This window comes from Triturus cristatus, chromosome 4_1 (genome assembly GCF_964204655.1).
Source record: "Triturus cristatus chromosome 4_1, aTriCri1.1, whole genome shotgun sequence".
Lineage (NCBI taxonomy): Eukaryota > Metazoa > Chordata > Amphibia > Caudata > Salamandridae > Triturus > Triturus cristatus.
The window spans coordinates 891454360-891467609 of NC_140585.1; the positions used below are offsets into that span (position 1 = coordinate 891454360).

The 13250-nt window shown below is 51.9% G+C and overlaps 1 protein-coding gene and 1 pseudogene across 2 annotated transcripts in view; one reads left to right on the top strand and one right to left on the bottom strand.

The window, feature by feature from the left end:
* The window catches only part of LOC146855744 (18S ribosomal RNA), a 1781-nt pseudogene extending 200 nt beyond the window's left edge, over nt 1-1581 (bottom strand).
* Nucleotides 1-13250, top strand: part of LOC146855741 (NACHT, LRR and PYD domains-containing protein 5-like) — a 376900-nt gene that overhangs the window by 267169 nt on the left and 96481 nt on the right. The gene's annotated exons all lie outside the window — the stretch shown is intronic.

Consider the following 13250-nt stretch of genomic DNA (forward strand, 5'->3'; position numbering starts at 1 on the left):
GAGCTTATGACCCGCACTTACTGGGAATTCTTCGTTCATGGGAAATAATTGCAATCCCCAATCCATATCATGAACGGGGTTCAGCGGGTTACCCGCACCTGGCGGCGAAGGGTAGACACGCGCTAATCCGTTCAGTGTAGCGCACGTGCAGTCCCGGACATCTAAGGGCATCACAAACCTGTTATTGCTCGATCTTGTGTGGCTGAACGCCACTTGTCCCTCTAAGAAGTTGGACGCCGACCGCTGGGGGTCACGTAACGAGTTAGCATGAGGAGTCTCGTTCGTTATCGGAATTAACCAGACAAATCGCTCCACCAACTAAGAATGACCATGCACCACCACCCACAGAATCGAGAAAGAGCTATCAATCTGTCAATCGTTTCCTGGTCCGGGCCAGGTGATGTTTCCCGTGTTGAGTCAAATTAAGCCGCAGACTCCACTCCTGGTGGTACCCCTCTGTCAATTCCTTTAAGTTTCAGCTTTGCAACCACATTCCCCCCTGAACCCAAAGACTTTGGCTTCCCGGAAGCTGCTGGAATAATGCCGCTGGATTGCTAGTTGGCATTGTTTATGGTCGGAACTACAACGGTATCTGATGATCTTCGAACCTCTGACTTTCGTTCTTGATTAATGAAAACATTCTTGGAAAATGCTTTCGCTTTGGTTCGTCTTGCGCCGGTCCAAGAATTTCACCTCTACCGGCACAATACAAATGCCCCAGGCCGTCCCTCTTAATCATGGCCCCAGTTCCGAAAACCAACAAAATAGAACCGGAGTCCTATTTCATTATTCCTAGCTGAAGTATTTTGAACACACATTTTTTTCAAAGGAAACGCTTCGGACCTCCAGGACACTCAGTCAAGAGCATCAAGGGGGTGCCGAGAGGCAGGGGCTGAGACAGGCAGTAGCTCGCCTCGCGGCAGACCGCCAGCTCGATCCCAAGATCCAACTACAAGCTTTTTCACTGCAGCAACTTTAATATACGCTATTGGAGCTAGAATTACCGCGGCTGCTGGCACCAGACTTGCCCTCCTATGGATCCTTATTAAAGAACTTAAAGTGTACTCATTTCAATTACAGGGCCTCAAAAGAGTCCTGTATTGTTATTTTTCGTCAGTGCCTCCCAAAGTCAAGAGTGGCTAATTTGCGTGCCTGCTGCCTTCCTTGGATTCGGTAGCCGTTTCTCAGGCTCCCTCTCCAGAATCGAACACTGATTCCCCTTGGTCACCATGGTAGGCACAGAAAGTACCATTGAAAGTTGATAGGGCAGCCATCCAAATGTATTGTCACCATCGCGGGGACGTGCGATCGGCCCGAGGTTATCTAGAGTCTCCAAAGTGGCTGGGCAAGCCTGGATTGGTCTTGGTCTGATAAATGCACGCATCCCGGGAGGTCAGCGCTCGTCGGCATGTATTAGCTCTAGAATTACCACACTTATCCAAGTAACAGATGGAGCGATCAAGGGAACCATAACTGATTTAATGAGCCATTCACAGTTTCACTGTACTGGCCATGTGTACTTACACGTGCATGGCTTAATCTTTGAGACAAGCATATGCTACTGGCAGTATCAACCAGGTAGTCGCACCTGCAGACAGTGTGGATTTGGGAGCCGCGTGCCCATCTTCCCGACCCGCAACCTTCGTACACCCCTCCCGCTTGGGAGCCTGCTAGCGGAAGGAGCCCACACGCCTGGGTGGGAGGGCTCGCTAGAGGGGTGGAGAGGTGCGGTTGCATGGGCACCGGCAGGCCCAGCCGTCTCCCCCGGAAGGGAGAGGCAGGCCAAGTCGCAGCCTGAGCGAGACGCAGGGGTGCTGAAGCCTGGCGATGGCGGCACCCCTTGGAACAGTTGGTCCGAGCTGCTGTGGAAATGCGCTGGGCGGAGAGGAGTGATGCCGTGGTGCACAGAGCCTATGGACCTGCTGGTCAGCAGCATCCGAGGGCCTGGCGCCACCCGACCCCATCCGCTCGGGTCAGACCACTGGGGGGTACGAGATGCCAGGGCCACTCTGCCTTCGCTCTCCTGGGGAGGGTGAAGGGCCTCCCGCCAGGTGACAGGCGCTCAAGTCAGACGGTCCATGCGGGGTAGAAGCTCTTTGCTTGAAACAACAGCTGAGGCTGGCCAAGCAATCCATCTCTAAACGGACCAAGAGTGCCCAACCGATCAGAGTATGGCCAGTGCCTCCCCTGGAAGGCCGCCCTGCGCGGGGGATGCCGGCTTCGCATCCCTGCCTGCTCCCGGGGAGAGCAGGCTCGGAGGAAAGGCCCATCGGGAAGGGGCTGAGAGGCAGGCGTAGACCTCGGTCCCTGAGGGCCCCGGCGGGCAGGCCCAGGTTCTGCCTTCCCCTGTCTCAGAATCAGCAGGCCTCACGGAGGTCTGACTGAGCAGGCTCGGAGGAAAGGACCCTCGGGAAGGGGCTGAGAGGCAGGTGCGGACCTGGGCCCCTGGGGGCCCCGGCCGGCAGGCCCGGGTTCTGCCTTCCCCTGTCTCGGAATCACCTGACCTCACGGAGGTCTGACTGACCCTCTCCCTAGTAATCCAGAGGAAAATGACCCCCTTTCTAGTAATCCGTGCACACAAGGTGACATAGGGGACCCAAGGCTCGAATGTGCCCGACCTCCTGGAGACCTCACTGGGAGTGGGGAAGCAAATGAGCCCTCATCGGGACTTCCAGGGAAGCCCGGTCATCTGGTCGTCCCATTGGAAAGCATTACGCCCGACCAGATGGCCGAGGGGATAGATAGGTGCGACTAGATGGGCGAGGGAAAAGGCGCAACCAGATGGCCGGGCTCGAAAAGGGAGGCCATCTGGTCACTCTGTGCCCCAAAGAAAGAGTGAGAGGGGCGGGGGCATGGAGGGCCGGAGGCCTGGAAACCCAGCTGGGCCTCAGCCATGGGGGCTGCGAGGGGGAGCCGACGGGCCCTCCAACCCGGGGCTCGCGGACACCTTGACAAGCAGGCGAAGTGGGGAGGCCTGCACGGGACCAACAGACCCCGGTCCCATGGAGCAGCAGGCCGGGGCCCAGGGCTGGAGCACCCGACGCGGGGCCCGGCAGGGCCCCTGGACCCAGCCGGGTCTCCCGGGCCCAGAGGTACAGGGGAAGCCTCCCAGGGCCCACGGTACCCTATCCCGGGCACCCTGCCACACAGAACGACGGAGCCCGGGGTGGTGAGGCTGCCCTCCCCGGGGCCCCTGGGCCCCGGCCAGAGCTCCTGAACCCAGCCAAGCAGGGGGAGGCTCCCCGGGCACAACGGAACCCCATCTCAGGCCTTTGGCAGAGTGGAAGGCCGGGGAATTGGGGCTGAAGGCTGGAGCACCCGACTCGGGGCCCGGCGGGCCCCTGGACCCAGCAGGGGCTCCTGGGCACAGAGGTGAAGGGGAAGCTTCCCTGGGCCCGTGGGACCCCATTCCGGGCATCCTGTCACGCGGCAGGACCGAGGACGGAGACGGGATGGAGATGCCGCTCCCCGTGGGGCCCCGGCTGGTCCTCCTGAGCCCAGCCAAGCAGGGGGAGGCTCCCCGGGCATGAAGGAAACCTGTCTCCGGCTACTGGAAGAGCGGCAGGTTGGAAGACGGGCCCAGGGCTAGAGCACTCAACTCGGTAGGCCCCTGGACCCAGCCGGGGTACCTGGGTCTAGAGGCGCAGGGGGAGCATTCCCAGGCCCGTGGGACCCCGTCCCGGGCACCCTGCCACACGGCAGGCCTGAGGACAGAGCCCTGGGTGGGGAGGCCGCCCTCCCTGGAGCCCTCAGGGGCCCAGGCCGGAGCTCCTGAACCCAGCCAAGCAGGTGAAGGCTCCCCAATCACGACAAAACCCCATCTCTGGCCTTTGGCAGAGCGACAGGCTGGGGGATGGGGCCCAGGGATGGAGAAACCGACCCGGAACCCGGTGGGGCCCAATGACCCAGGTGGGGCGTCCGGGCCCAGAGGCAAAGGGGAGGCCTCCCCGGGCCCGAAGGACCCTGTCATGTGGTAGGACCGAGGACGGAGCAAGGGGTGGGGAGGCCGCCCTCCCCGGGGCCCCTGAAGCTCCTGAACCAAGCCAAGCAGGTGGAGGCTCTCTGGGCACAACAGAACCCCGTCTCGAGCAATTGGCAGAGCAGCAGGCCGGGGGACGGGGCCCAGGGCTGGAGCACCTGACCCGTAGCCCAGCGGGCCCCTGGACCCAGCTGGGGCTCCCAGGCCCAGAGGCGCAGGGGAACCTCCCCAGCCCCATGGGACCCCATCCCAGGCACCCTGCCATGTGGCAGGACCGAAGACAGAGCCCAGGATGGGGAGGCCACTCTCCCTGGGGCCCCTGGAGCTCCTGAACAAAGACAAGCAGGTGGAGGCTCCCCGGGTCCAACGGAACCCCGACTCGGGTCTTTGATAGAGCGTCAGGCCGGGAGACAGGGCACAGGGCTGGAGCACCCACCCCGGGCCTGGTGGGTCCCTGGACCCAGCCGGGGCCCCCAGGCCCAGAGACACAGGGTCAGCCTCCTCCGGCCCACGGGACCCCATCCCGGGCACCCTCCCATGCGGCAGGACCGAGGACGGAACCCGGGCTGGGGGGACGTCCTGGCCCATTCGGCTGCCGGCTGAGGATCGCTAGGCCGAGAGGGGTTCTGGAGTACCCTGTCCCTAGTAATACGGAGGACGGGTACCCACCTTTCTGGTAACCCATGCGCACGGCAAGACTTAGGGGAACCTAGGCATGGACGCGCCCGACCTCCTGGAGCCCTGGCTGGGATCGGGGAGACAATTGACCCTCATCGGGACTTCCAGGGCAGCCCGGCCATCTGGTCGCCCCATTGGAAAACATTGCGCGTGACCAGATGGCCGAGGGGAAAGCCGCGACCAGATGGCCGGGCCCGAAGGGCGCCCATCTGCCCGCCCGAGCCTTTGCAGGAGGGCTCCCATCTGCCCTTTGGAGGGTTCAGGGGCTCTGCACCAGGGACCCTTGTCCCAGGCAGACGGACCCGTGGCAGGCCGCAGACGGGGGCTCCCACACTCCAGGCCCTGCCCGAAACCCAGGCCCCTGGCCCGGTCCCTGCTTCTCAACCCAGCCAGGCTGGGGAAATCTGGGAGCCTGCGTGGGCATGAGGGACCCCCTTCCCGGGCACACAGATCCTCGGCTGGCCGCAGGACGTGGGCACCTGTCCACAGATTTTTCCCATAACTCAGTGGAACTCCGCGTAGTGGCGCTACGACAACTCTCCCCACCCCTAAATACCTTTCTCTTGTATGTGGTGCTTGTTCTGCTAGTAGTTTCTGTTTCGAGTTTTGTCAATCGGTCTTTCTTGTCTCGTGTTTGTGTTTCTGTTTCTTTTCCATTGTGGTGCTTCTCACTTATAGCACTCTGTTCTCTGCTGCTTGCCTTGTATTCTTCTTCGGCTTTTAGGTTTTTCACCGGTGTGCTTTGTTTTTTCTCATCTGTGTTTATCTGTATTGCTTTTGTACAGTGTTTGGTTTCTGGATTATAGGAGGCAATCTCCACTCTTTGCTTTGTTTTTATAATACATGTAATATTAAATTGAGATTACTTGTAAGATTTTGCTATTTGCTTTGAAATCTCCATTGTGTTTTCAGATGGTCCGGTCCCACAGGTTTTTGTGTATGGAAATGCAATCCTTGTCTGTGCCGTAGTGGCAGATACAGAACCAGTTACTTGGCCCCTTTCTATTTTATTTGAAGAGAGTGACTGTAAGAATAATCCGCTTGGAGATACTGCGTTTCGCCATCATTGTGATTAGCTCTGAATCTTGCTTGTGCACAGCCAAGTGGTTGTCCAGTTATTGGTTGCATTCCGTGTTTGTACACGTAAGGGATGCCTTGCTTTCTCCATCTTGTTCCTGTTCTTACCTTCTTTGCGCCTGTTCTTTCCTGGTGTATATCACTGCCTGCTCTTTAAATAAAAAAACTCTCTGTTCTGTTGATTGATAGATTTTGATATTAAGTGGCATTCCCCTCAAGCCTGATAACAGAACTAGGTTACAAAACAGAAACATCTAAGCAGGGACAGTGTTAGAGATTTAGGTTGATTGGCAGGTGTATTCTCACCAATTAGAGCCTGTCAACCTTTTAAAAACGACTACAAACACTCTTGGGGGAAACAGTTAATCAGAACGGAGAAGAAGAGAGGAGGTCTTCTTTCCCAGGGAAGGGTTGTTAGAAATGGGGTTTCTGGTTGGCTAGGGTATGCACCTAAGCCAGGCAGAACCCACCACTCTACTCAAGGGAAGGGAGTTACACACCCAAGATAACCCCTGCTCACCACCTTGGTAGTTTGTCAGAGCAATCAGGCTTATCCATGAGGCAATGTGCTAAGTGTTTGCGCAACACACACACACCAGTAACACACAAAATACATCACCGAAGAGACTCCACACCAGGTTCTATAAAAATATCTCGCATATTGTATATAAAACACATAGACCACAATCAGATAAATATCTTTGCCACTAGGCAATTGTCATAACTATACATAGATCATAAATTACTTTGCCAACTAGGCAATGGTCACAATATCATAGGTGGTGCCATAGAGTAAACACTCATAGGTTGCACGCGTTAGAAAACATCACGAACAAATTAGTCATAACACCACCTCACACCATCACTATACATTTTATGCAGTTTCTGGAAACAACAGTACTTGTTATTCTGACCATATAGGGCAAGAACAACATGCATTAACACATCAGGGCATCAAAATGTAGTATAAATGGCTAAAACACCGAGAGAAACACCTCCATCCTCCAACTGGGGCCAGTAATGGCACCACAACGAATGAGGTCCAGGAATTACCCACTTTTGCCCTCAACACGAGAGCCACAGTGCACTTGCGCTTGTTTTATAGGTGATGCGGCAATGCATCCCAGGAGAGGGGCCTCCGTCGAGGTCTCTGCAAAGAAAATCCCCCAAGGTATGAGCAGGCACGGGGGCACGTATACCTCTCATGTCGGCAGGGAACCTTGCTAGGTCCCACACATGCAGAGTGATCCCAACTGCCCACGAGTGCGGTGCAGCTGCATCATAGACAATGCAGCTGGTTGGTCTGACCTGGGCCTCACACAGACAAGGCCCCCAGCGGACTCCCAACTGCCACACGGGGAGCTCCTCACCAGGTCTCAGGGGCCGGAGGCGCGTGGCGCTGGTCAGCCATGCTAGGGCCATATGAGATATGCCTTAGCTTTTCATATAATGAAATAGTATGTCATGAGAGATGGAATCAAAAGTAGCTGATAGAGCCAACAGGATCAGTACCGCATTCTTCCCGGAGTCAAGAATTCATTTTAGGGTATCATCAATTTCTACTAGTGCTGATTCAGTAGTGTTTAGGGCGGAAACCTGATTGGTGGGGGTGCAAGATCTTGGCATCTTCTAAAAAGTTTGTTAACAGTTTATTAACCAGTTTTTTGACAATTTTACCTAGTGTAGGTAGTAGAGAGATTGGACGGAGATTCGAGAGGGTGGGAGGATCTGCAGCCTGTTTTTCTGAAGTGGTTTGACTCCTGCGAACTTCCATTTTGCAGAAACCTCAGCTGTAGCTAGTGAAGAATTAATTATATTATTGATTACTGGAATAACAGTGTTTATAATGACGTGAAGGAAGCAGGCAGACAAGCGTCAAAAGGGGGCCCAGATTTGTATGCCATGATTGTTTGGCGAGACTGATTCAGGCTGATACTATGGAATGTCTGAAATAATGGTGCTGGATAGGAGGAGACAATCTTTAGATCTAGGGGAGCTGTTGGCGTGGTGCTGAACTATTTTCTTCAAAGATAGAAGAGATCTGGTTGCATAGGGACTGAGATGGCGGGATGTCCTTGTCTGGAGATTTAGAAAGTAGGAAAGAATTAACAATTTTGAAAATAGCTTTTTGATCTTGTTGGGCATCTGTTATTTGCTTAGAAAAATAGTCCTTTTTAGCTGATTTAATTTGTGGATGGTAGGTTTTGAGGGCTGCTCTAAATTGGACTAGGTCTTCTGTTCTATAAGCTCTTCTAAATCTCCGCTCCAGCTGTTTACAGTAAAGATGGTAGTCCAAGAGTTCCTGGGTGTACCAAGGGGCTGAGACCTTGGAAGTTCATTTCTTATTCATTAACGCTAGCAAGGCTAGTTTGTCGATGACCTTGGTGATCCAAGACTCAAAGCGCTGTACGTCTTCAGGGGTGTTACCTGATAGTGTGGGAATGGAGGCAGATCGGGGTTGGCTATCAGCTTGGTCCATTTGCATGCTTTAATCGGGTGGATATTAGAGGGGTGGAGTGCGGGCTAGTTCTAGGCAGTGTAATACTAAACAGGATTAGTATATGGTTCGACCAGGCTTGAGGCATAGGAGTTTTAACTGTAAAGATAAGAAGATTTGAGCATATCCCATCAGGGATATGCCCTGCGCAGTGTGTGGGTAGTAGTACCAACTGATTGAGTCCGGGAGTCTCCAATGTATCTAAGAAGCTTCTTACTTCAGGTTCGTATCTACTCTCAAGGTGGAGGTTAAAGTCTCCTAATTGGGTAAAACTGGAGTACCGAGGAATTAAAGGGCCTAATGTGTCCCCTATGGATTCTAAGATGTCGGAGCTAGGGCCAGGAGGGCAATATATGAGCCCTCCTGCTATCCATTAAGTTTAAAACAGAAACCAAGGCTTTCTGTCCCTTTCAGAGGAAGCAAGTCAAATTTTACACATTGGAATGCATCTCTGTGAATGATTGCAAGTCCATCTCTCCGTATCATTGTTCTGTCCTGTCTACAAAAGTATATCCTAGGGGTAGGGCCCGTGCAATGTCTGGGTTACACCACTGTTTGAGCCATGATTCTGTAATGAAAAGAAAGTCGAGGTGAGAGTCAATGATTAGGTCATGTTTACATAGGGAGCATGCATTAATAAGCCCCACGCTTAGGGACTTCACTGGTGGACAATTGTTAGGAGGGTTGGTAGTTTAGTAATGGGTCTAAGCTCAATTCTTCAGTTTCGGCCCATCATTTTAGTAGACAATAAATGGGTATCACAATTGTGGGAAACCGTATTGAATGATTTAAAAATGTCTAATGTCATGGAAATACCTGGTTGACTTCAGGCAGTGTGGCTGGCGCTGGCCGCATTCAGGATCCGGGCGGGCGCAGCTGGGCTTGCCTTTAGTGTGCCTTTGGCGCACCAGCGGCACTCTAGCTGTGCACATCCACGTTGATTGGCACATTAAATACTCGTGCCTGCCAACCGACCTTCAATGACGCCTCAAAGATGGACGTCCTGACTCCCAAAAGAGGAGTGCAGTGAAAGTGCAGATTTAAGATTTAAGAAGACGGATGCAGCGTGTTTCTAACACAACTTTTGCCTAAAAAACATGAGTCAAATTCTTTACTTTCAAATTCAGATTAATTCCCCCCAGCATGTAAAAGCAATATAATTAAAAGTCCGATACGATCAGTTCAAGCAGCGTGAACTTATCTCCACCAAAGCATTGATGACTTTGGCGGTGCAATAGTCAAAGACCAGGTCAGGGCTGTAGTGGATATATACAATGTGTGTTTGAGCTAAGAAGGTTATCTTTACTTTGGTGTCAGAATGGAGCAAAATTGGCTTAATTGAATTTATAAGCAGAAAATATCCAATCAAGGTTCAGAGGGACATTTGGAGGTTGGTGGATGTAAGGCATTCACCAAAGAAATGATAAAGCCCTGTTTACCAGATTTGCCATTGCTCTATCCCATTAAGAGGTTAACCACTTGGATTCCAACTGCAGTGCCTCAGCTGGCTTTGATGCCTGAAACCCTTGACTCAGCGGAAACGTCCACTACAAGATTGCCCCATCACAGTGGTGGCTGGGTGACAGACACTGATTTGCCCTTTTCTGGTCTGCCATGCGAGGTCCAGTTTCTGAATAAAGCTTTGTGGCCAAAGAAATGCAAGCAAACTTTTGCTCTTTGCTCATAATAAATCGTCAGGTACTTTTTGTGACTAAACTATATCTTTGTTCTTCACTGTACATACTAGAGATCATATTACTTCCCTTCAGTGCGAATTACATTTGCCCATTAGTATACATAATGTCACCATGAAAATATTTCTTCCGTCAGTGCCCATTAATGTTGCTCATAGTGCAGTTAATGACATGGGCCTAATTAAGAGTTGGTTTGAATTTGGGGCTTGGATTCCAGGTGGAATCTGTCATTCAGGACCATATTTCTACACCAAATTCCCAATATTATGAGTTTTCTCCATGAAATGAGAAAAAAAACATGGGCCCTGTGCGGACCTGGAGATACAGAGTTCTTTACTGTGTGGCTTTTCCCGATTCCAGGGAGAAAACCGCTGACCTTTGCTGCCTGATCTGTGTTGGTGGAAATTGTCTGCAGAAGGGGTAGGGGTGGAGGTCCAGTGTTGTCTGCTCTCCTGGACTGCTTCAGGAGGTGCGTAGGGGCTGGCCAATGCTGCTTTCCACAGCTCCTGGCCTTAAAGCATCTGAAAGACTTGTGTGTCTCCATGTCTGTAATCACCGGGTATGGAATTTGCGACCTCTAGGTCCGGAGACACTTGAAATTACAAGCTGTAGTATTTCACCCACAGTTAACAATCCAGGTAAAATACCACAACTCATAGTGAGGGCCGTAGTCTTACTGCACGTATATTGATCAGGTACACATATATTATCCACCAGTAAACCTAGCATTTCCAATAAGCATACCACATTATTACTTGGGCTATTATCAATGTGCACACAGATCTGTGTTATATTGTTTGCACATATAGAGTCATACAACGCCATAGTGTTTCAAAGAACAAGGTATGCCAAGAGTGTGAAGTGAAAGGGAGATTAAAAGAGGAAAATACCATGTGAATTGAATCATCTTCCCCAAAAAAGGAATAGTAACTAGGAATCAACTTATAAATGTTTGTTGGTAAGGAGAAAGCAGGCAAGGAATTTAGGCTGTATTAGGGAAAATGATTGGGCCTAAGAGGTAAGTGGTACAAGCCAAGTGGGGGGGGGGAGAGGGGACTAACAGTGTAATCAGGGCTTGACAAGGCGGTAGGAATAGTAGACTGCAAGAGAAAAGCGTAGGAGAGACAGATATCCATGTCCACAACACATAGAGGTTGTGGCATACACCAAAGCCTACAGGCACTCATGCACTTCCACAGAAAATAGACACAGACTGTACTCAGGTAGGCACTCAGAGGGTCAGGGGACTGAAGAGACAGAGAGAGGGATAGAAAATGTAGTGGAATCGATTTTATATTCACATAATTTCAAGACCCTTTGCTGACAGATTTCAGGCAGAGGAATTAATGTTGTAAGTGCTTTATTCATTCTTGGCATCCACTTTAAAGAAAACTCTTTTTATAGATGTTGAAACACTTTAGTCTGTGCGGCCATTTGATCATTGCTTCTTTAGAATGATCACCTGCTAGTAATAACAAAGTGCTCTTTGAAAGTCCATTTAATTCCTGGCCACTTTGCTACAATCATCCCGTATGTAGCACTACAACTCATTTACTTCATTTCTTTAATACTAAAATATTCCATACCTCTGTTTGCCAATTCGCTCTGCCTACACCAAATATTGTATGACCAATTCTTTAGTAAATCTACATGAAAGGTTCACAACCCCACATGGGTGTAGACTTACTAATTTAGGTGATTTGCAACATTTTTCCAGGTGAAACCTGTTAAGAAGGTGGACTCATAGAGTCTGTGTGAAATAGTAATTGCAGAATGCAGAGGCACGTCCACATGTATCACTCTGCATAGTACACAATTATGCATGGAGAAATGCCATTGCATTTATATGTTATGTTATGTTATGTTATGCACTTTTGTATTGCGCACAGCTGCCCCAGCTAAGGGGCGTCCTGGCGCATGGCAGGCAATGTGCAACAGATAGCAGAAACACAACACAGATAAAAGATCTATTTAAAAAAGAAACGTTTTCAGAGCTTTGCGAAAGGCCAAGAGGTCAGTCAGTAGCCGCAAGTCCACTGGGAGGGAATTCCAGAGTTCAGCCGCCCTCACCCGAAAAGAGCGACCACCAGCCCGACACAACCTGTATCGGGGGACCACCGCGAGCGCTTGGCTTCCCGATCTCAAAGCGCGGGAAGGAACATACCACGACAGGAGGTCAGCAAGAATTGGCGGACCTACTCCCCTCAAGATCTTAAACGCCAAGCACAACACCTTGAACTGGATGCGTGATTTAATGGGGAGCCAATGCAAGGATCTCAAGACACCTGAGACAGAGCTCCTTCGGGGTAAGCCTACAATGGCTCTAGCCGCGGCATTCTGCACTCGTTGAAGGCGGGTAGTCTCCGCCATGTTGGTCCCTACCAAAAGCGAGCTGGCATAGTCCAGGCGAGATAATACCGTGGCCTGGACTATCAGCTGCCTGGTACCACGGTCAAAGAACTTAAGAATGGGCCTCAGCGACCGCAAGATGCCAAAACAGCCGGCCGCGATTTTCTTCGAGTGGCCCTCGTAACTGAGAGCGGGATCCATCCACACTCCCAGATTCCTAAGTTCAGTGACCGGGAGAGGGACCGGCCCCAGTTCAATGGGCCACCACTTGTCCCCCCACAGTTCCGCCTTCCAGCCAACGATCATGATCTCGGTTTTCTTCGCGTTGAGCTGGAGACAGTTGTTCTTCATCCAGCTTGCCACCGCCCTAAGTCCACTCTGAAACCTGGGGGCATCCCGATCCGCATCCCCGCTGATAGTCACCGCTAGCTGAGTATCGTCAGCATACGAGACCATAGTCATGTCCCATTGCTTGACGATCTCAGCCAGCGGTCTCACATACAGATTGAAAAGCGTGGGACTCAGCGAGGAGCCTTGCGGGACCCCCTGTCTCAGAGGAAGGAATTGGGACTGGTACGGTGGCAGCGCAACGCTAAAGAAACGATCGTTCAGGAAAGAGCGAAACCACTGGAGGGCAGAGCCACCCAGCCCGACCTCCTCCAGGCGATGCAACAGGATAGGATGGGACACGGTGTCGAACGCGGCGCTCAGATCTAATAAAACGAGCGCCGCTGTCTGCCCCGCATCCATCACTGTGCGTAGGTGTTCAGCCATGGAGAGAAGGGCAGACTCCGTGCTGTGACCAGCACGGAAGCCATTTTGGGTGGGATCCAAGATGTTAAACTGGATGAGGTGGGCCGAGAGAACTTTGTTGACATGGGCCTCCATTACTTTGGTAGGCCAGGGAAGCAAAGAGATAGGCCGATAGTTTTCAGGCTTGTCTGGGTCCAGTGAGGGCTTCTTTAGGATGGGGGAA